The sequence below is a fragment of the Dermacentor albipictus genome, chromosome 4 (assembly GCF_038994185.2).
Source record: "Dermacentor albipictus isolate Rhodes 1998 colony chromosome 4, USDA_Dalb.pri_finalv2, whole genome shotgun sequence".
Classification (NCBI taxonomy): Eukaryota; Metazoa; Arthropoda; class Arachnida; order Ixodida; family Ixodidae; genus Dermacentor; species Dermacentor albipictus.
Genome location: NC_091824.1, coordinates 38,277,321 through 38,298,429, shown reverse-complemented (window position 1 = coordinate 38,298,429; position 21,109 = coordinate 38,277,321). Strand labels below are relative to the sequence as shown.

The 21,109-nt window shown below is 49.8% G+C and overlaps 1 protein-coding gene and 1 pseudogene across 1 annotated transcript in view; both read right to left on the bottom strand.

Moving 5' to 3' along the window:
- Nucleotides 1-21,109, bottom strand: part of LOC135911444 (angiotensin-converting enzyme-like) — a 194,891-nt gene that overhangs the window by 120,682 nt on the left and 53,100 nt on the right. The window lies entirely within an intron of this gene.
- LOC135911448 (angiotensin-converting enzyme-like) overlaps nucleotides 22-21,109 on the bottom strand; it is a 60,973-nt pseudogene continuing 39,885 nt past the window's right edge.

Genomic DNA, 21,109 nt, shown 5'->3' with positions numbered 1-21,109 from the left:
AGCAGCCAGGAGCCTTCTGCAGGCATCATCATCGCCTTTATTACAGGTAAAACAAATGTTTTAGTTAGATCATGGCGTAGTTCTTTTGCCTAATTATGTGTCTGAGGTGTGCGGGCAGACCGTGGCATTGTCACTTCTCCAGCCGACAGGTTTTCCTTCGTTCTGCTTCTGGAGCCACCTGTACAAGGGTTGGAAATATTCCAACAATGGAGTAGCGTCCATTTCTTTCGTCCTGCCCTTGGTCAGAATTCCCAATACCTCGGGCCATGATTTCGACTTTCCAAGCGCAAGCACCTCGCTGAAAAGAAGAAAAAAAAAGTCGCAGTTTCACCCGAAAGGCGAAGCATCAATTGCGATAGCAAATTAGTAGACAGCGATGCGAAGTAAGGATAGTAGTTTTATCGGCTTATAAACTTGTAAAAATTCCCCTGCTGCAACGGGGGTGTTCGCCTAGCAGAAGGGTCACTAGTTATAGGTTGTAGCGCTAGGCTTAAACAGGTCGGCGCTATATCGTAACGGGGAAGCAAGCACTTCACGTCGTCTTCTCATGCACCAGCACACCAGCACCATGCCCACTGCCCAGTGCCTTCAGTACAATCACTCCCCACCGAAAGGGTAGCCATCCTGGCGACTTAAGGACAGGAGAACACAGGTGGGTCATGGCACTGCTTGAGCCGGGAGACGTGGACAATTTCCTGGCCCCGACGACGCTGGTCGGAAGGCGTTTCGAGTGGTTCAATGATGTAGTTGACCGCGGATGTTTGTTTCAGTACCCGATAAGGACCGTGGTACTTGGAGAGCAGCTTGGAGGAAAGGCCTGGAGTAGTAGAGGGCACCCACAACCAGATCAGCGAGTCAGGCGCAAAGCACGTAGCCGTAGTGGATGAATCGTGGCGAAGCTTTTGGCGCCACTGGTCCTGGGATGTGAACGAACGAGCGAGCTGGCGACATTCTTCGGCGTAAGCAGCCGCTCTAGAAACAGTCGTCCACTCCGAAGCAGCTGGCCCGTAAGATAGAATCGTGTTCATAGTGCATGAAGGTTCGTGTCCGTAAAGGAGAAAGAAAGGGGAGAGCCCAGTGGTGCTTTGCGTGGCGGTATTGTAAGCGTAGGTGACGAAAGGTAGAATGCGATCCCAATTCGAGTGGTCAGATGAAGCATACATGGCCATCATGTCACCAAGGGTGCGGTTGAAACGTTCTGTCATCCCATTTGTTTGAGGATGATATGCTGTGGTAGTGCGGTGAATGATGCGACACTCCTTTAGCAAAGCTGCAATGACGTCTGAGAGAAAAATGCGACCACGGTCACTCAGTAATTCTCGAGGTGCTCCATGGCGTAAAATCAGATTTTGAAGGATAAAATTGGCGACGTCTTTTGCTGTGGCAGATGCGAGGACTGAAGTTTCAGCGGACCGCGTGAGGTGGTCGATAGCAACAATAATCCAGCGGATGCCGCTGTTGGGAAGCGGACCGTATAGGTCAAAGCCGACGCGGTCGAACGCGCGCGCGTGGCATGGTAAAGGTTGCAAGGGGCCGGTGGCATGTTGAGGTGGCGTCTTGCGTCGTTGGCATATGTGGCATGACCGGACATACTGGCGAACGAAAAGGTACATACCGCGCCAGTAGTACCGAAGCTGGAGGCGAGAGTATGTCTTGAATACACCAGCGTGGCCGCATTGTGGGTCGTCGTGGAACGTGGCGCAGATGTCAGAGCGGAGGTGTCGGGGGATACCAAGCGACCACTTACGGCCGCTGGAATTGTAGTTGCGGCGGTACAGCAGGTTATCCCGAGGGATGAAGTGCGCGGCTTGGCGACGAAGCGTCCGAGAGATCGGTGCTGGCGACTGGCTGGACAGGAAGTCAATAAGCGAAGAGATGCATGGGTCTTTGCGCTGCTCTGATGGCATGTCGGAAATGTTGAGGGCGAAGGCACCGCAGGTAGAGATAGACGAATGGACAGGACCATAGCGCAGGGGTGACCGGGATAGAGCGTCTGCGTCTGAATGCTTGCGGCCTGAGCGGTAAACCACGCGGATGTCGTACTCTTGTAGGCGCAATGCCCAACGGGCAAGCCGACCAGTTGGATCTTTTAGTGAAGATAACCAGCAGAGGGCATGATGGTCGGTCACGATGTCAAATGGACGCCCGTACACATAAGGACGAAATTCGCCGATAGCCCAAATGATGGCCAGACATTCCTTCTCAGTAACCGAGTAGTTCGCTTCGGCTTTGGTAAGGGTGCGGCTGGCATACGCGACGACGTACTCTTCGAAGCCATCCTTGCGTTGTGCGAGGACAGCGCCGAGCCCGACACCACTAGCGTCCGTATGGATCTCAGTTGTAGCAGAGGGATCGAAGTGTCGCAGTACTGGAGGCGAGGTGAGAACGCGTCGTAGTTCTTGGAATGCGTCGTCGCACGCCGAGGACCAGGCTGATAGGTCAGAACTGCCGGTGAGAAGCTGCGTCAAGGGGGCAGTGACAGAGGCAAAGTTACAGACAAAGCGTCGGAAATATGAGCACAGGCCGATGAAGCTGCGAAGCTCTTTCATGGTGGTTGGTTTAGGGAACTCGGATACGGCGCTAAGTTCAGTGGGGTCCGGAAGGATACCGTCTTTTGAAAGTACATGGCCGAGAATAGTAAGCGTACGAGCGCCGAAGTCGCATTTCTTCAAATTTAGTTGCAGTCCTGCAGTGGAGAGGCACGCAAGTACTTGCTCGAGGCGGTTGAGGTGCGACGCAAAGTCGGTGGAAAAAACCACAATATCATCTAAATAACAGAGGCACGTTTTCCACTTCAGCCCTCGAAGAATGGTGTCCATCATTCGCTCGAAAGTGGCAGGCGCGTTGCAGAGGCCGAACGGCATGACAGTAAATTCATATAGCCCATCAGGCGTTACGAAGGCTGTCTTTTGACGATCGGCCTCTGCCATTGGCACTTGCCAGTACCCGGACCGCAAATCCCGCGACGAAAAGATTTCCGCTCCCTGCAGACAGTCCAAGGCATCGTCGATGCGCGGCAGAGGATAGACATCTTTGCGCGTTATTCGGTTAAGACGGCGATAGTCTACGCAGAACCGAATGGAGCCATCCTTTTTTTTAACGAGGACAACCGGAGATCCCCAGGGACTGCCAGAGGGCTGGATGATGCCACGCTCGAGCATGTCGTCAACGTGCTGGTCGATGATACGGCGTTCAGCAGCCGACACACGATAGGGACGCTGGCGCAATGGTGTTTGTTGACCGGTGTCGATACGGTGAACGACTGCGGACGCTCGACTCAAGGATGGTTGGTCAATGTTAAATGAGGAACGAAAACGTTGGAGGAGTTTGATGATTTCTGTTTGCTGCGCAGGTGTGAGTTCTGCGTCGACGGCACGAGCGAAGACGTCTGCAGGGACGTCAGTCGCGGCGGGATTAGTGACGGAACAAATCGGAAGTGATGCCGTATCACCAAACATAGTGGCCGGGAGAACGCTATCGAAAGCTTCAGCTGTACCCAGGCACCCGCCGCGGAGTAGGGATGATGGGCAGGCGGACGGATTGCAGACGTAAAGGGCAGCAGAACCATCGCAAAAAGTCACGACAGCAAACGGAAGCAGAAAGTTCCGGTGGCGCGCACAAGTGGCCGACGGTGTAAACAGAACAGATGAGTTCGCAGCAGAGTTACTTGACACAGGAACCAGAGCGACGGAGAAAGGTGCGATATCGATGTCAGAGGCGGCAACAACTTTAGGAGAAGAATGGTCATCAGGGTCGAAGCACGCCACTGATAACGTAAGTTCGGCACGAGCGCAGTCGATAAGAGCTTGATTGACAGATAGGAAATTCCATCCAAGAATAACCTCGTGTGAGGAACGAGGTAGGACGACAAATTCTATAACATACATAACGCGTTGAATGACAACCCGGGCTGTGCACGACTCAGAAGGCTGAATGCGATACGAGGTTGCCGTACGCAGAGAAAGAGAGGTAAGGGGAACGGTCACTTTGTTCAAATGGCGGCAAAGCTTCTCACTAATAATAGAAACGGCGGCTCCGGTGTCGATAAGTGCGTGCACGGTGACGCCGTCTACGGACAGTTCAATTTCATTCGCCGGGTTAGAATGAGGCCTTGAAATGTTCGACGTAAACGCAGTTCTTGCCTCTGGAACTGCGACTGTTAGTTTTCCTCTCGGGCTGGGCTGGGTCGGCGAACCATCGGGGAAACGGATCGGCGACGTGGGGAAGGTGACCTGCGGGCGTCGGAAGGGAGGCGACTGTAAGATGAGTCCGGAGGAAGGCTAGATTGCTCCTGACGCGGGAGTCGAGCAGGCCTGTAGCTTGAGGCGCCCCCACTGTCAGGTAAACGGGGGTGGTAGCCGACCAGGTGGTAAAATCGCCTTCATGATTGCGGAACCATAGGTTGGCCACGTCAGTCAAGTAAAAGATGACGGTTGTCAGCTTGGCGCGGTCGTCCCACCTATTATAGGCGCTGACACGGTCATATTCGGCGAGCCAGTCTTCCACGTCGTGGTCATCTGTGCCGCTAAATATAGCCGGATCGCGCTGCCGGATGACGCCAGAACAGACGATGGCGGGGGGCACGGGAGCAGCAGCCTGGGATGGTCCCGGTTCATCCATTGCAACAGCTGGTGGTAGCGTTCGATCGGCTGCGGAGTTCCAGGATGTCGAAGGGAAACCCAGCACCTCCACCAAATGCAACGGGGCTGTTCGCCTAGCAGAAGGGTCACTAGTTATAGGTCGTAGCGCTAGGCTTAAACACGGGGAAGCAAGCACTTCACGTCGTCTTCTCATGCACCAGCACACCAGCACCATGCCCACTGCCCAGTGCCTTCAGTAAACTACTAACTAAATTAACAAGGACGGTGTCACGCGCGCACAGATAAACATGAACGCATCTCACTCGATGACCGCGTAATATCGCTGTCGAAACGCTGGAGTGACGAAGAGCGGCTGCAGCCGGGAACGAATCGGCCTTCGTGTTGCGTCTTGGTTCAACGCGAACTAAACGTCGAAAGCACAGCGCATACGAAGCTGCCAGCACTCCGCACACTTTGTCCACGTCGCAGATCACTTTCAAGATAGGGCGCCCGCGTGACCACGCCGTGCGCAGTAGCCGCCAGTATAGACAAGAACGGCACCTAGAGCGGCGCTGCTGCGCCGGCGTTGAGAGCGCCGCATGCGGAGCAAAATTCTATTAGCGGGTGGTACTCCTCTCCCATCTCTCGTTCGCGCCGCCTTGATTGCCTCCTGCACTGCGCGTGTTTGGGCACGTTTCGCGCCGCGCGCGGTGTGTGCGCGTGGACATTTCCTTCGAAGGGCGGTGTACAGTCTCTCTCACATTTAGGGGAAAACTCGAAGCGCAGCAGCTCGCGCAGATGCTCGAGGGGCGGGATCTTGAACGGCGTCGTCTGCTACGGCGGCGCACGCTGGCCGCATTGTCGAGAAACGTTCTACTGTCAGGTGCAGGGCGCTGATCACATCGTTACTGCGTGAAAGAAGCCGGTATTCTTTGCTAAGCGTTGCGCGACGCCCACTGACACGCCTCGAATGTAAGTTCATCGCTGCATGGCAGTCATAGACGACGTACTGATTCCATACATTCTTGACGGCCCGTTTCTGGAGGGCGACTATATATTCTAACGCGATAGGACGCCGATCCACACTGCTCGTGCTGTGCAAGAACTGCTAGAAGAGCGCGCAGTCACTCTCTTGGAGCGGCCGCCTCAATCCCCGGGCGCCAACATCATTTAAAATGTCTGGGGCTCGTTGAAAGTATCGCTGGCGCAACATCCCCTCTATCAGTCGCCCGAGGATAGGCTTCGATCCACCATCGTCAGTGACTGAGACGTGCAGCGAATGAACACATCCCTGATCAAGTCATTCTACACTTCACTGCCTTCCAGGATGAGCGCTGTCATCGCTGCCGCTGGGGACATGACGAGATACTAACTGAAGTTCCGAGCGTGACGTGTCCAATTCCCCACCGGCGGGCAGGGTCTGTCTGGTGTAGCGAATGATTATCGAGAAAAATCACTTCCAGCTCATTGTCTGAACCTAAAACGTTCATTTAATCGTGTCTGTTTGTTTCACCGTGTTCGACTCCCATTGTTGAGTGCTTTGTTTTCCTTTCGAGTCAAACAAAGACTGAGCACGTTGCGCGCACATCTTGGTGCGTTTTGTCGCTGCTCATTACGGTAGCACACACAGTGAAGAAATATACGTGCACACGCTCAGTACTCCGGCCCTTCGAAAGAACAAATGAACCATGTTGTCAAAAGAAGTTTGTGGAACTCCATTAGCGCCAATGAAGGATCAGAGTGTGGCGACGCACAACGTTTAGTAAAGAATATCAGCTCAGTTCCCGCAGTACCGATGAAATCGGTGCACTGCCCCTGACAGTACCACGCTTCCCGAAAATGCGGCCAGCGCGCGCCGCCGTAGCAGACGACGCAGATCACGACACCGCCCCTCAAGCGTGTGCGCCTGCTCGAGCTGCTGCCGCCGCACGACTCCATTGCTTGCCGCATCGCGATGCAATACGTTCCGAGTTTTCCCCTTAGTGTGAAACAAACTGCACACGCTATATTTGCCTTTAAGAATATCGGTACGCTTAACGATTATTTTTATGGCTGCAATGCGGCGAAAGGGCAGCGTCTGCTTAACCATGTAAGGGACGCTGAGCAGGTAATTGGAAACGACATCGTATGTGCCGCCGGAAAAATCGTCAGCACATACGATGCGACACAACAAAAGCCTTCTCGCGTGCAGCGCGCGCTCAGCCTGGCCTCCTCTGGCTCAGCGCGAGCGAAGGGAACCGGCGGAAGCAAACACCCGGGGGAGGGGAAACCGTGCCGCCAAGGGAGAAACGAGCGCTGGCGTCTCGGGCGAAACTTGGCGTGCGCTCGTCTATAGAACACCTCTCCCCCACCCCCGTTCCCCCTGTCCTACCGGTGCCTCGCGCGCGACGGAAGACGGCGCGCTTCCTCCCGGCTTTCCTCCCTTGCGCGCGCGAGATTCAGCCGCGATTGTCGGCTGACCGTCGCAAGCTTTCGCTCGCACATACAGCGCACGACGCGCGGCGACGGTGTTATCGTGCATGGATTTTATACGGAGCGCCACGGCGACGGCAGAAATCCGCCCGGAGCATTCATATAATTTTTATCGCAATAGAAGTGCGGCAATATCCATCTGACAATAGATGTCGGCGTTACTGGGACTGACACTGAAGCAATGTATCGGCACAACGTTTTGCCACCGCCAAAACGCGTCATGTACAGGGTGTCTCAAGCGAACACTAATTTTTTTCGATTGCCCGTGGCAGATCCCACAATTCTAGTCAATCAGCTGGTCTGACGTTAGCAGAGGCGGACGTTATTTGCACAAAAGAAAACTAAATGAATAATTGACTAATTAACAAAAATCACTAATTGAGCTATTAACTTCTTACACAAAGCACTTGTAGGGTCTAAGCTTCAATATGCATGCGCTTTGTGCGATCCCGGTAAATAATTTCTTCATAACCAATTAGAATCAGTACAAAACCGTAGTGCGTGTTTCATTCTGTCAAATTATTCCCGCTTGTCATGTGTATCATCGATGAAACACATTTTGAAACTTCCTAACCTTTCTCTGCGCAGAAAAGTGTTTCGTTTATCCTTGGTTCTCTATATTCTTCATAATGCACATCTGAAAAATTAACTTCTTAATAAGCCATCTTATTTGTCTTGTCATACTAATTACCGTCATAAAGTTGAAATCCCTTTTTGCCATACTAATTCTCCGATTCATTCTTGCCAAAGACATCGAGGGGATGTAACCACCTGCCCACCTCCGTCGCCACCATTCCAAGTGCTTCTGCATTTAAATCCACTATCGACAATTAATATGGTGTATACTAGCCGCCAACAATCATAACAATTATGTCTTTTCCCACTCCCTTCTGTAACGCCTTCCGGCATTGAAGGTGATGAAATAAATAAATAAATAAATAAATAAATAAATAAATAAATAATCTAATTGCCTTATGGCCCATATTACAACTTACAAATTATAACCGTGGAGTTCGCAAGGCGGATCCACTGGGAACGCATTCTCAGGATGACACCAGTTTCGAGGTATTGATTCCCGAACTTCACGAAGCATGGGCGTTCCAGTTACTTTCTTGAAAAACGTTGTTTTTTGCATTCAAGCACAATAGTAACTGTAACGCTAATGCATTTTTTTTTCGCAAAGTTCGGGAATTACTGTTTCAAAACTGGTGTCATCCTGAGAATTCGTTCCAAGTGGATCCACCTTGCGAACTCCCCGGCCATAATTTGTAAGTTGCAATACGCTCCATAAGGTAATTCAAGGCGTAATTTGTGAATTTTTCGGTAATTAGTCGATTATGCATTTCAATTTTTAGTGCAAACAATATATGCCCCTTCGAGTGGACCAGCTCATGGACTAGAATTGTGCTATCTACCATAAGCAAATTAAAAATATATATATTGAAAGCGTTCGCTGAGACACCCGGTAGAATGTGCGCATGCAACCCGGATGTTCTCTCGCGCATCCCTCTTTGAGTGCCTCGATGGCACCGCGTTTCTGCTATCGGGGCGCCCTACTGCCTTCTGGACTCGCTGCGCCACCTGGCGCCTCCACAGCAAACTGCCCGCGCTGTGCGTGCGTGAATATATATACCGATAAGGTAGTGTGCATATTTATGAAGTGGGTTTAATCCGCCGGCCACAGGAGAATTTCTTTCTTTCTTTTTTTTTTTTGAGGGATGACACACGCACAGTGACCCAAGATGATGACGAATAGATTCATTGAAGAGTGACGCACAAACAGTTGCACATAGTTGCCCAAATCGATGCAGAAGAAGTTCATTGAAGAGCAGCAAGGTAAGAGACCGGGGCAATTGGCCTTCTATCTTGTTAAACAGTGCGAAACAACACAAAAGAACGGCGCTTGTCTTTATCCACGCCCCCCCCCCCCCTTTTTTTTTTGTTCTTGCGGGCCTTCATCTCGTTTCGAGCTGTTTAACAATATCATTGCAGAGCGGCACATACCCAGAGACAGGTACCCAGTGTCACGTATACGCAATGACCCAAGTTGGCGTGACACAGGTTTATTGAAAACCAGCGCCTGCATCGTGACACATACCCTGTGGCAATATCCAGTGACCCAAGTTGGTGTTCAAGAGGTTCATAGAAGAGTGGCACATACCCAGTTACACATACCTAGTAACCCAAATTCACATCAGAGAGGTTCATTGAAAAGAGGCCCATTGACCCTTTTCGCGGAGCAGTTTGATCTTCGGGAACGGCATGGTGCTTTCGGCGGCGGGCCAAACGTTGCCTCAGCGAAAGCGCACGAATGCTAAACCACCACCGCTTCTGCCCTGCTACTGTGCGATCGGCTGTCGGAAATGCAACTGGGTGTTCTCTAACGCACTGCGTTCCATTTGTGCTGCAAAATGTGAAGCGGCCGAAAGAAAACGTGTAGAGTAGTTGGCTGCAAAAATAGTGACTGGCGTATTATGGGAACGGAATGAATCTGTGACCAAGCTCACGGACCGCTGCTACATAAGCACTGCCTGTGTTGCCGGCCCTTCGCGACGCGCGGCTTTTCCCGAGGGTAAAAAATTTCACTATCCCACCAGCGTTGTATCGCTAACCTCCAAGGAAAGGATTTCAACCCTGGAACGTCGGCAAGTGTGAGCTCAGCTTGTTCGACAATTACAAGGGGAGTCGCGCAGCTTACTGACAAAGTATCTCCCTGTTGCCTACAGGTATTCATCCCAACTCACACTAAAAATTACAACCAGTCTGTCGCCCACGTATCACAAATAAGGGAATGGTCCCACACTTGACTCAATCCGTCGAAGCATGGGTGACGGTGACCAATTCTACTCGAAATCAAAAATGAAACCGATTCTTACCAAAAGAAAAACTCAATGCGAGGTAGCTATAGCCACACTGCCATTGAAGGCTGCTTGGTCAACTTTGTCCCAAAAAGACGTGTATAATGGCAGACGCTGCACAAGTACCCACACGGAGCTCTCATCAGGTTTCAGTTTTGTCGAGTGCACATAATGTCATTCTGAAGAGAGCGACGCCCGCACACATCGCAGGGTGGGACCATGGTGCGTGGAATGCCCTCCCGCAGACGGGGGTTGCGCGAGCCACCAGAAGTGTGGCATTTCTAATGCATCAAACGGAACTGATGATGACTTCCTGTAGTAGGTAGACAGCAAAAAGGAGGTGCCGTTGAACTTCGATAGCCACTAGCCGCTAAGATTCAGCTGTGTGCGTGAGTGCGTGTCTGTATACTTTTGTATGTTCCATAATGGACAGTTTTAGACAAGGGTACGGAAGATTAGGGTACGCAAGCCACTTGCGTCCCCTAATCTAAAACGCTCTTATATTGTTTCAACACGGAACGCGCCGACTGGGGTTTCGTTACTTGATGTGCGTGGTAGAATCAGCATGAAGTTGTTCATTTTACAGCGAAGCTGTATACGGCAGCCAATTCGTCCGTCCGTCCGTCTATCGGTCACCTGTACGCCGAAAACTCCTCCGGTGCAACCCCGTGCACATGCGCGAAAAAAAAAAAAGAGAGAGAAAGAGAAGCGCGCGATTAGCCAACACCACTCAAATAGCACAAGGCCTGTTTACTCCGATCTATGACGTCACGCTACCTGTCCCGAAATTTCCATTGACAAAGTTGGCATGATGAAAGCGGTGACATCAAAATTGCTCTTGCCTACTCGGGAGCATCTCGATTAGATTCTGTGGCAGTCTAGTCAGGTAATATGACGTCATGGATCGGAGTGAAAAGGTCTTGTGCTATCTAGGTAATGTTAGATTAGCTGCACCTGTAGAAACATCGTTGCTCTCCGTCGCAGCCGAGCGCACGCGCAGCAGTTTCTCTGCGGCTCCGAAATGGGTTGGCCACGCGTCATACGTACTCCTGGGGAGCAGGCACCTTTCGGTCAGCAACGCCGCGAGCAGAACCGGGAACGAGCTCGTCTACGCCGTGCCGGTGCTGCAGCCCGAGCACAAGAACAGGCTCATGCAGCCGAACGCAAGCAGCAAATGTGTACCGAGGATCCGGCAGCCTACCAAGTTGTCGTTTAATGAACCGTCGGGAATAACTCAGTGATAAACAACGGGACCACGCGTTTCAGCTTCGCGAATTAACCCTCTGGACGGAATCCTTAGGCGGTTATTTCTTCCGTATCGCCGCGCGGCGTGTTAGCCCAGAGGCTATGTAGCCCAGTAGCCCAGAGGCTACGTAGTGTTTGAACTGCGTAGCTCGAAGTCGCTTATGCGACACCGGCAGCGGTGGCCGTATTTTGATGGGGGCGAAATGCGAAAACGCTAACGCGCATACTTAAATTTAGGTACACATTACAGAACCCCAGGTGTCCAAAATTAATCCGGAGCCCTCCCCTACGGCGTGCTTCATAATCATCGCTGTTTTTGGCGCGTAATATGTCAGAATTTAGATTTTTATATTTGGGCGCTAATATAACTGCGCATTACAATCGGTGGCGCGGTAGAATCGTGCAAATATCGCATTTACAAGTAGGCGCGTACCGCTCTTGAATGAACGTATTTAACTCCGACTTGGTAACTAGGTATGTGTCACTGGGAATGTGCCCCTCTAAGATGACAAAAAATATACTTTAAATTTATCCGATGCTAGGAGAAATCGCACATGTAATCCGCATTATACAATGAAGATTCATTCGAACCTTCTTCAATGTCGTGACGTGTTCTCGCCAGCAAAACATGTCGGCTTCCGCAACAAAAGATTCATACTATATTAAAGCGATAGAGAATTTAGAGAGATAGAGAATATTAAAGAGGTGGTCAATGCAGCGCGTTGACCATCTTACGCTCCCTACTGCCATGAGGAACAACGAAAGAAAGTTTTCTACGTTGATTCGGCCCAAATAGTGAAGGATGTCTACAGAATCTTCAATGGATCGCCTTTCGCACACACCGCATGCAGATTGTCCACGTTCCCGTGCCCTGTGCGCATGGTGCAGATGGCCAGTTTGTGTGCCCAGGGAAGCACAACCACTCATAAAGCTCCAGCCACGTATCCGTTACCGCTGTTGACGCAACAACCAGTCCTCACGAATCTAAAAAAAAAAAGGATGACCGCTCGCCGCTCCACACGCCCATGGATAACTCCGTGTGGAACAGATCTAGCGCGCGGGGTCATCTCCAGCCGCGAAGAGTTTGAACTAATAAGAATTCCCGTGGGTGCCGAGCTGAATCTGCAATGTGTCTATGGCCTCCTTGATCATGGGGTCACCTGCAGCATGACGTGTTCCCCTTCTTCCGAATCAGCTGCTCTCGTCTCTCGGATTGCACTCGTCAAGGCGTCATTACGTGTCAAAAAGGAGGCTACATTCCAGCCGTCCATCGTGGACGGCTTCTACTTATCGTCCATACATTGAATTCCTATTTAACTTTTATTTGATCATTTTTTTCTCATATGCACTCTGTATTTCCCGCCTTGTCTTTCTTAAACATGCTCGAACACTTGGACAGGGTCGTTTCTTCATCTTTGACGTAACCTGCAGCAAGTATATCATGTCTACTGACAAGTTTCTATGTACCCAGAAAACACACGCACTCGCCCCCACTCCACCTTGCTCGAGCAATTATACAAGATTTTTCTAATCCTTGAGTAACGTTCTGCGAACAGTTTTGTCATCCGTAAGGGAAGCATTCTGCTTCGCACGAGAAGCAGTGACACTGAAAATGACGCAATATCACTAACTGACCCGACGACCGCGGCACCTGAACGTACAAGAACCCAAAAATGTATGCTCGTCAACGAACCCAAACAGTCTTCCTGCTTCTTTAGAGCGGTAGAAGTCACACTTGTGAAGTGGTCCGATGTGGTTGGCTTCTTCGCAAAGCGCCTTGTAAAACTGGAACTGTAGTATTATGCTGACGAAGTACCTGCGATTTGAATTAAATTTCCGTTCGAACGATTTCATAAAAAAGCGAATCGTAAAAAGTCTAGATGTGACTGATCGAGGACGCGCAACCGCAAAATTTCAGGGCAGGATGGAAGATTTCCGAGCAGAAACGGAAAGTAATGCTCAGATGCCTCGCCAGAAAAGAGGTTTTATTAATTGGTAATTAAACTCATGAAGCTGTGAAGGAGTAAGTTTATCAGGGGACCGCGATAACGAAAAGGACATCTCCAGACAAAGTACAATGTATCGAAGCGAACATGGCATGCAGGTCATCGCAAACCACGAGTGCCCACTACCGATATTTTGGAAAAGAAAGTTGATGCAGTCACCCCGTTTTACTTGTGCTAGCGTACGGTGCCGAAACTTGGTGAGTGAGTGAGTGAGTGAGTGAGTGAGTGAGTGAGTGAGTGAGTGAGTGAGTGAGTGAGTGAGTGAGTGAGTGAGTGAGTGAGTGAGTGAGTGAGTGAGTGAGTGAGTGAGTGAGTGAGTGAGTGAGTGAGTGAGTGAGTGAGTGAGTGAGTGAGTGAGTGAGTGAGTGAGTGAGTGAGTGAGTGAGACAACTTTATTCCGTGCACAATAAAGTTCATGAATAATAAATTATCATGGAAGGAAATGAGGGCCACATATTATTTCATGAAGCGCAAAATTCGCCTAGAATTACAAGACAGAAACACGGCAATATTGATTGAAGAGCAAATACGGGTAGCTGGTAGCTCAATTGAGATTAAGAGGAAGGAGTAGATGTCAGCACGTTACGTAATTCATAGAACAGATAACTGGTGGTCTCCTAGTGAGTAACGAAAGGGCACCAAGGCAAGGAAGCGCATAGTTATGGGAGGCAGATGAGTAGGTGATGTGATCAAATTATTAAATTTGCAGGCGTAGAATTAGGTCAGCCGATGCCAGAGGGAGCTAGTTGGAGACCAAAAGTAAGGGCCTTCGGCCTGCAAGTACACATTTCGTTTCGCGATGGGGACGAATATAACGATGATGCTGTCATGTACGCTGAGAGGAACTTTAGTATTAGGCATAGCTTCGATAAGAGAAACAAGCCGCACTTTCGCACGTATAACGGTAATAGACAAGTAGCCTGCACAATTCCTCAAATACCAACTTCGCCTACACGCACAGTTAAACGAGCACTGAGACATATTTTCCAAGCTGTAGAAATCCTACCATAAACTTAATTCACGCAAGAAAGATGGCACTTGGCTAGTATAGAGTGTGGAAAACACTTATGGGCTATTTTACCTTGATACTGAAGTGGACCTCGAGACTCCGAACATTGTTTCATAGACATTATTGTGACGTCATAAACCGAGTAAAATTAGATGAATTCATGCAGTAATAAGCTCAGTTATGGTTTATTTACTTATAACAAGAATAATAGACAAAAGTGATGAAGTAATGCCTGCGTGTCTCCTGGCTGCGCACGCGGGTTACAGCGTCACTCATCAAAGAAAAGTAGCAGTCTGGTGTGTAATGACGCCCACTTCCTGTGTGAAAAATCGAAATTAGCTTGGAGAAGCAAATGTATCATACCGAGTGATTTAGGACGTTCAGGGGCATGCGCTCTTTAGCTGATTTTGTCTTTCATTTCTTGAAGGTTTTCATCTGCTCAATGTTTTTCATTGTGAGTAGTATTGAGTTTGAATAAAGTCGTAATATCATTTGTCAATCATTTTTCCTCTCTTTTTTCTTAACTACAGTCTTGTCTTGCAATAAATTGCACTTTGTGTTTATCTGTCAGGTTTTTGTATACATGTTTCTTTTTTATATGAATGTTGTGTATCACGCCACTCGATCGTTAAAATTGCGGCACGTCTGCGAGATTTGTCTGCGTACGGCCCGCCTGCCGAATCGTAGGAGCGGACGCCTTCGCAAGGCCGTACGCCCTCTACGTTCTTGACCTCTTCCGCATGTGATGAAGAGAAATGATTGTGGTTCGATTTAACCCAATGAAATGACAAGTCAGAAGTGTCATGTTAGCACTCCTTTAACTTAAGAAAACAAGGACTAAGAACGAAAGAGAACACGTCATACGATCAATGTCATACTAAAAGGACACCAACAGAGGTTGCAAGTGTCGCGTGCAGGAACCAGAGAAAACGTACAACTTCGGAAGAAGGATAGATAAACAAGCATGCGATATCACAGTTTGCAAATGAAAAGAAAAGGTTAGAGCACCGAGCATACTCGTTGTAGAGCGACATGTGTTAGCCCGCAGACCCAACAACTACTCTAAGGATTTACGTTCACTCAAGTTCTGGCGCCATACCTGATGTACGGCACGTTGGCAGATATGTGGTACTTGGACGGTGCGTCAAAGTCGTCCGTGGAGCGTGCAATACCGGGGCAGATTCCTTGGTATTTCAGTCTGTAACGGAGTCGCTTATCTTCAGTAACTGTTACTCCTTTACTGGCATTAGTACAACACAAGGCTCTCAAAATAAAGTGCAAATAAGTGCAACGTGAAGAGGGAAAGGCACAGTTAAATGGAAAGGAATGACAGTGAGGTCAACCGGAGGATATCTCCGATTAGCTATACCGTGTACTGGGGAATTAGAAAAGGGCAAAAGATTACAGTTAAAATAAAATTTAAATAGATCCTAATCTAAACAGGTGTGACTTCAACAAGAAAGAAATGTCTAAACTGTGTGGGCTGAAACTTTGAGGAAAACAAAGATAAGAGAGAGAGAGCGAGAAAGGTGCTAAGGACCGCCAATTGAACGACGGAGCGGTAAACTGTGCGCGCAACGTTATCGGGCAGGCAGAACACAGTATGCATCCCAGAGCAAATGGGCACGTGCAGGTGATGTCCAACAAGGGTCGATGCTCGTGGGTATTGCATTGCTAAAACCAAGAACGCCAAGGCAACGTATCGACAGACACCGAGATAGAGAGCTGTGTTGTCCATCTTTGTGCCTGTGTTGTCATCGCGCTCTTGGTTTTAGCACGGATGTCCTAATCCAGGTTGACAGGAAGAAGGAGAGTGGTTGTTGGGATCAAATGACCTGCTCTTGGCATGCCACGTGACGCGTGGAGCAGAGAGCCTTTTTGCGCTACAATATAGGTCCGAAGAGAAGGGGAAACGTTGTCGAAGACGTCAGACAATTAGATTGTGTCCCAAGATTAGCAAATTTGCTGGCATTGTATCGAGTACGCTGAAGCAAGACAGCGGTCGATGGAGATCGTGTTGCAGTGGACATAAACACACACAAAAAAATATGATAACGATGCAGCCATGCGTGCTGACAGGGTAATTCACGTTAGGTGTGAGCAGCGACACAAAGGCCAAGTCGCATTTTCACTCGTATAAGCTGGCGTGGAATACATGGTTAATCCGCGTGTGCTATCCGAAACGTCGCTTTATACGAAGTTTTTTGGGGTGAAAAAGTGCTATGGCACGTGACACCGTACAGTGCGACACGCGTAGTGGGAAATCCGCACCGTGTACCATACACGGTCCTGCATCGATCTAGAGGGACAAAGAGCGCTGTCATCTCTGTCCTGCGCGGCGGCAGCTCATTGGGTGTAATTTTATCACGTGCTGATAACCGACAGATGAGGCGGCTCCTCACGGGCGTCATCAGGATTTATGCACCCTTATGACCCCTCTATCAAGCATGGATGCATTTCCGTTCCCACGCTGTTGGAGGAGTACTCGTTCGTCCTTTCTATAGCTGTTTTACAGCCTCTCCGCTTTTAATGGAATAACACTTCTAGCGAAGTATATTTGTTGGCCCAATGACTTCGTTATAGCGGAAGTTCACTATGGTATTATCACCCAGCTAGTACAAGCTAAAGTAGTTCACTAGCATTGGCCAAAAAAAGTCTGCCTTTAGCAATGACTGATCGCCGGAGAGCATGCGCTCAACCACGAACTTCCTCGTTCTAGCCTCAAGGGGCAAGTGCCATCACGTGCCCACTTATTTTGCGTCAGTTCTCCTCTCTTAAAAGCGTCCGACTCGGTCGCTTTATGGGCAGCGGGCGGGCACTATGGGCAAAAGTGCCAACGTCAAAAGACACACAACAAAAACAGAACCATATAGGAATGTACAAAATGCTGAAGCGGTTTGTGAGGGTTTGCTATCCCTCGCGCGCGTAGTACAGCTTCATCCGTAATACGTGGACGAGTTCAGCACGCGGACGGCGTCGGTTAGAACCAGGATCAGAGATTTGAGGCATCACATCGTAGTTCACATCACTGAAGTCGCGTACAACTTCATAGGGGCCGAAATAGTGGCGCAACCATTTCTCCGAGAGCCCACGGTGTCGTATAGGTGTCCACACCCACACGCGGTCGCCTAGTGAGTACTGGACGTTCCGTCGGGTCTGCTTATAACGTCAGGCGTCGCTTTTCTGCTGGGTGCGGATGTGATTCCGAGCAAGCTGGCGAGCTTCCTCGGCTTTCTCGATGACCTCTTCAGTGGTACCATTCCTCGTGGCTCCGAGGTCTACCGGGAGCATGGCGTCTAAGGGGGTTGTAACGCGACTTACTTAAACAAGCTCGAATGGTGTAAACTCGCTGGTCTCCTACACAGTGGTATGGTGAGCAAACGTCACGTATGACAATATTTTATCCCATGTTTTGTGTTCCACATCAATGTACATGGAGAGCATGTCGGCTAATGTTCTGTTTAGGCGCTCTGTTAAGCCTTTAGTTCGGGGATGATAGGCTGTGGTCTTTCGGTGGTCGGTGTGCGTCAGCGTGACGACTTGTCGCAATAACTCCGCTGTAAACGCTGCACCGCGTCCAGTAATGAGTACAGCGGGTGCACCGTGGCGAAGCACGATGTTATGGACGAAGAAGCTGGCGACTTCAGCAGCAGCCTTTAAAACTGATGGTAGCGCTAAAAAGGAACGGACACACGAAGAAAAGACGACACGACGACGAGGAAACGCTACTTACCTTATACTATACTTATACCTTATTCCCCTCTCCTGCGGCAAGTGCTATATCGGGCAGACGGGGCGTTGCCTCAATGACCGCTTAAGGGAACACTCTCAGAACATAACAAAACAAGACAAACTTGCGAATTTAGTTTCACATGTGATAGTTTGCGAGTGCGTGCCACGGTTTAAAGAAGCAAAGGTTCTGGGCAGAAGTGCAAGTGCAAAAGCTAGAGTTTTGCTGGAAGCTTTCCACATACAAGAAAAGGCGGGTCTGTGCATCAGCGATGCTTCAATTAATTTGTACTCGGCTGAGCGCACACTTCTGGGGAAATTTGAAAAACCATAACGGTATGGCTTTTCTTCAATTGGTCTTGTGCTCACTTCTTGCTGCTCGGGAGTTTTATCATCTCGCTTCGCGTGCATGACATTGTTTTTTGATATGGCGATAAAGAAGGCTGGTGTAGTTCGGTTGTGCGCATGTGTTGTGATTCTTTTAAATATAGAATTCTTGCGAAAAATAAAACCAGTTGTCAGTAGCGTTTCCTCGTCGTCGTGTCGTCTTTTCTTCGTGTGTCCGTTCCTTTTTAGCGCTACCATCAGTTTTAAAGAATGCATCACCAACCAGCCCAGCACCAAGTTTTATTTCAGCAGCAGTTCCCCGCGGCGCAGCTTTCGTCTCCCCATAACGAGTTAAATAATCAGTTGCCACGATTATCCACTTGTTTTGTAAGGATGACGAGAAGAACGGACCAAGAAGGTCCATTCCCACTTGCTGGAACGGCGCCGGAGGCGGATCCAAAGGCTGAAGGAGGCCGGCAGGCTTGACGGGTGAAACTTTACGCCTCTGACAATCACGGCACGTTCGCACATAGCGCCGAACCGACGAAAATAGCTATGGCCAATAGTATTTCTGCCGTATGCGTGCTAATGTCCACGCGAAGCCTAAGTGGCCGGTACAGGGACCGTTATGACACGCCTGTCAAAATTCCTTGCGCAGCACCGTCGGAATGACGAGAAGGAACGTTTTTTATGCGAAGCATATTACGAGGGCTCAACCCAGCTCCTCAGGCGCGGCGGTGACCATGAAATCACGTGACACCGTGACGTCACGACAGAGGAGAAGTGGCTTTGGCTCAACTCTTGCAAGACGGGCTGGGTGGGAATCGAACCAGGGTCTCCGGAGTGTGGGACGGAGACGCTACCACTGAGCCACGAGTACAACGCTTCAAAGCGGTACAAAAGCGCCTCTAGTGAATGCGGTGTTGCCTTAGAAACGCGCTGTTTCTAAGGCGTGCGTCTCTTGCTCAGGCGCACATTTCGTTGCCGCGCCGAACGCTGCTTTGCTCGACGCTCACCGCGTCCAATGCGGGACGCGTAGTCGCTGCCCTGTAGCCCATTGTCTTACACCCCTTGGCGGGTCGACGGGAACGCTGTCGCGTTCCACTCTTGAAGGCGAAGAAGTAATGCATGAGTTGTTTCTTCGTCTAGCCGAACCAAATATAGCCAAGCAACAGCAGTTCACCAGGCTAAACAGTGGTTCAACAACTAAAATAAAGGCTAGTATGCTTCGCATCCTGGGCTTAACCTTACCTAAGCCACAGCCTTTTTTTTTTGGATGTTCTCTAAATTTTTATTGTACAGGACATCGTTCCGCAAACAGTACGACGTCAATCCTCGTGAAAGTGGGCATGGGATAGCAACGTCAGCTCCCTCGAGATATTGGATGACTGGAAGCAGCTCAGAGTCTGCATGTTGATAGTAAGCCAAGTGCACCACGTCGATGACATCTAGAAACGGCAAATCGAGCTCCAAGTCGGAGACTGTCAAGGGAATAGGTGAACGTGACAAGCAGTTACCGTCACTATGCTTATAGCTGGATCTGTAGACAACAGTTATGTCGTGTACCTGGAGGCGGAGGTTCCAATGAGCGAGCTGACCTGATGGGTGTCGTAGATTAGCAAGCCAGCAGAGCGAATAGTGATCACTGACCGCTCGAAATGGCTGGCAGTACAAGTAGGGTCGAAACTTGCTGATGGCCCACATGACTGCTAAACGTTCTTTTTCGGTGGTTGAATAATTAGCCTCTGCTTTTAAGAGACTACGGCTCGCATACGCAATTATACGTTCTGCGCCGTCTTGCCATTGAACCAGAATGGCTCCGAGTCCTACGTTGCTTGCGTCTGTGTGAATTTCACTTGCCGCGGTGTCATCAAAATGCGCCAGCACTGGAGCGGGTTGAAGGCGTTTGCGCAATTCGGTGAAGGCCTGCTCTTGGTCTTCCATCCACGCAAAGGGCACATCTTGTCGCGTCAGTCTCGTGAGTAGTTCAGCAGTCCTTAATAAGCCTTCAACAAAACGACGATAGGAAGCTCAGAGGCCCAGGAATCGCTGAACAGCATTCTTGTCTTTAGGATGAGGAAACTGGGCAACGGCAGCGAGCTTTTCTGGGCCAGGGCGTACATCTTGGGAGCTGACCACACGGCCTAGAAAGTTGAGTTCCTGGAAGCGAAAGTAAAATTTTGCAGGCTTGATGGTGAGGTTTGCCTTGCGTATTGCAGTAAGGACGCCTCGTAGCCGGGCGAGATGTTCATCGAACGTGCTGGAAAACACAACAACGTCGTCTAGGTACACTAGGCACGTCTGCCACTTTAGTCCAACGATTACAGTGTCCATCATTTGCAGAAACGTAGCAGGAGCGGAACAGAGACCGAAAGGTATTTCGCTAGAATAGCAGCTTGGGCTTGTTGGTGTTCCATCCTGCTTGTAACAGCGCAAAATGTAGACAAGAGTTGTTGAAAGTCAGCGCTTGTGGTGTCTTCTTGTCTCGTCTCTTGTCTAGATTTTGCGCTGTTACTAGCAGGAGAGACCGAAAGGCAGGACTTTAAATTCGTGTAGCCCGTCGAGAGTCACGAAAACGGTTTTTTTCACGGCCACGCTCGTCCACTTCGATTTGGCAGTGCTCTGGCTTTAGGTCTAACGAAGTAAAAAACTGAGCATGACGCAGACGGTCCACAGCGTCATCGATCCGTGGCAGGGGCTAAACGTCGCGTTTGGTCACTCGGTTAAACCTTCTGTAGTCAACGCAGTAGCGGAGTGTGTTGTCTTTCTCTTTTACCAGTACGACAGACGATGCCCACGGGCTTGCCGACGGCTGGATGACGTCATTATTTAGCACTTCTTGAACTTGACGCTTAATCGCCTTCCGCTCCATAGGTGACACGC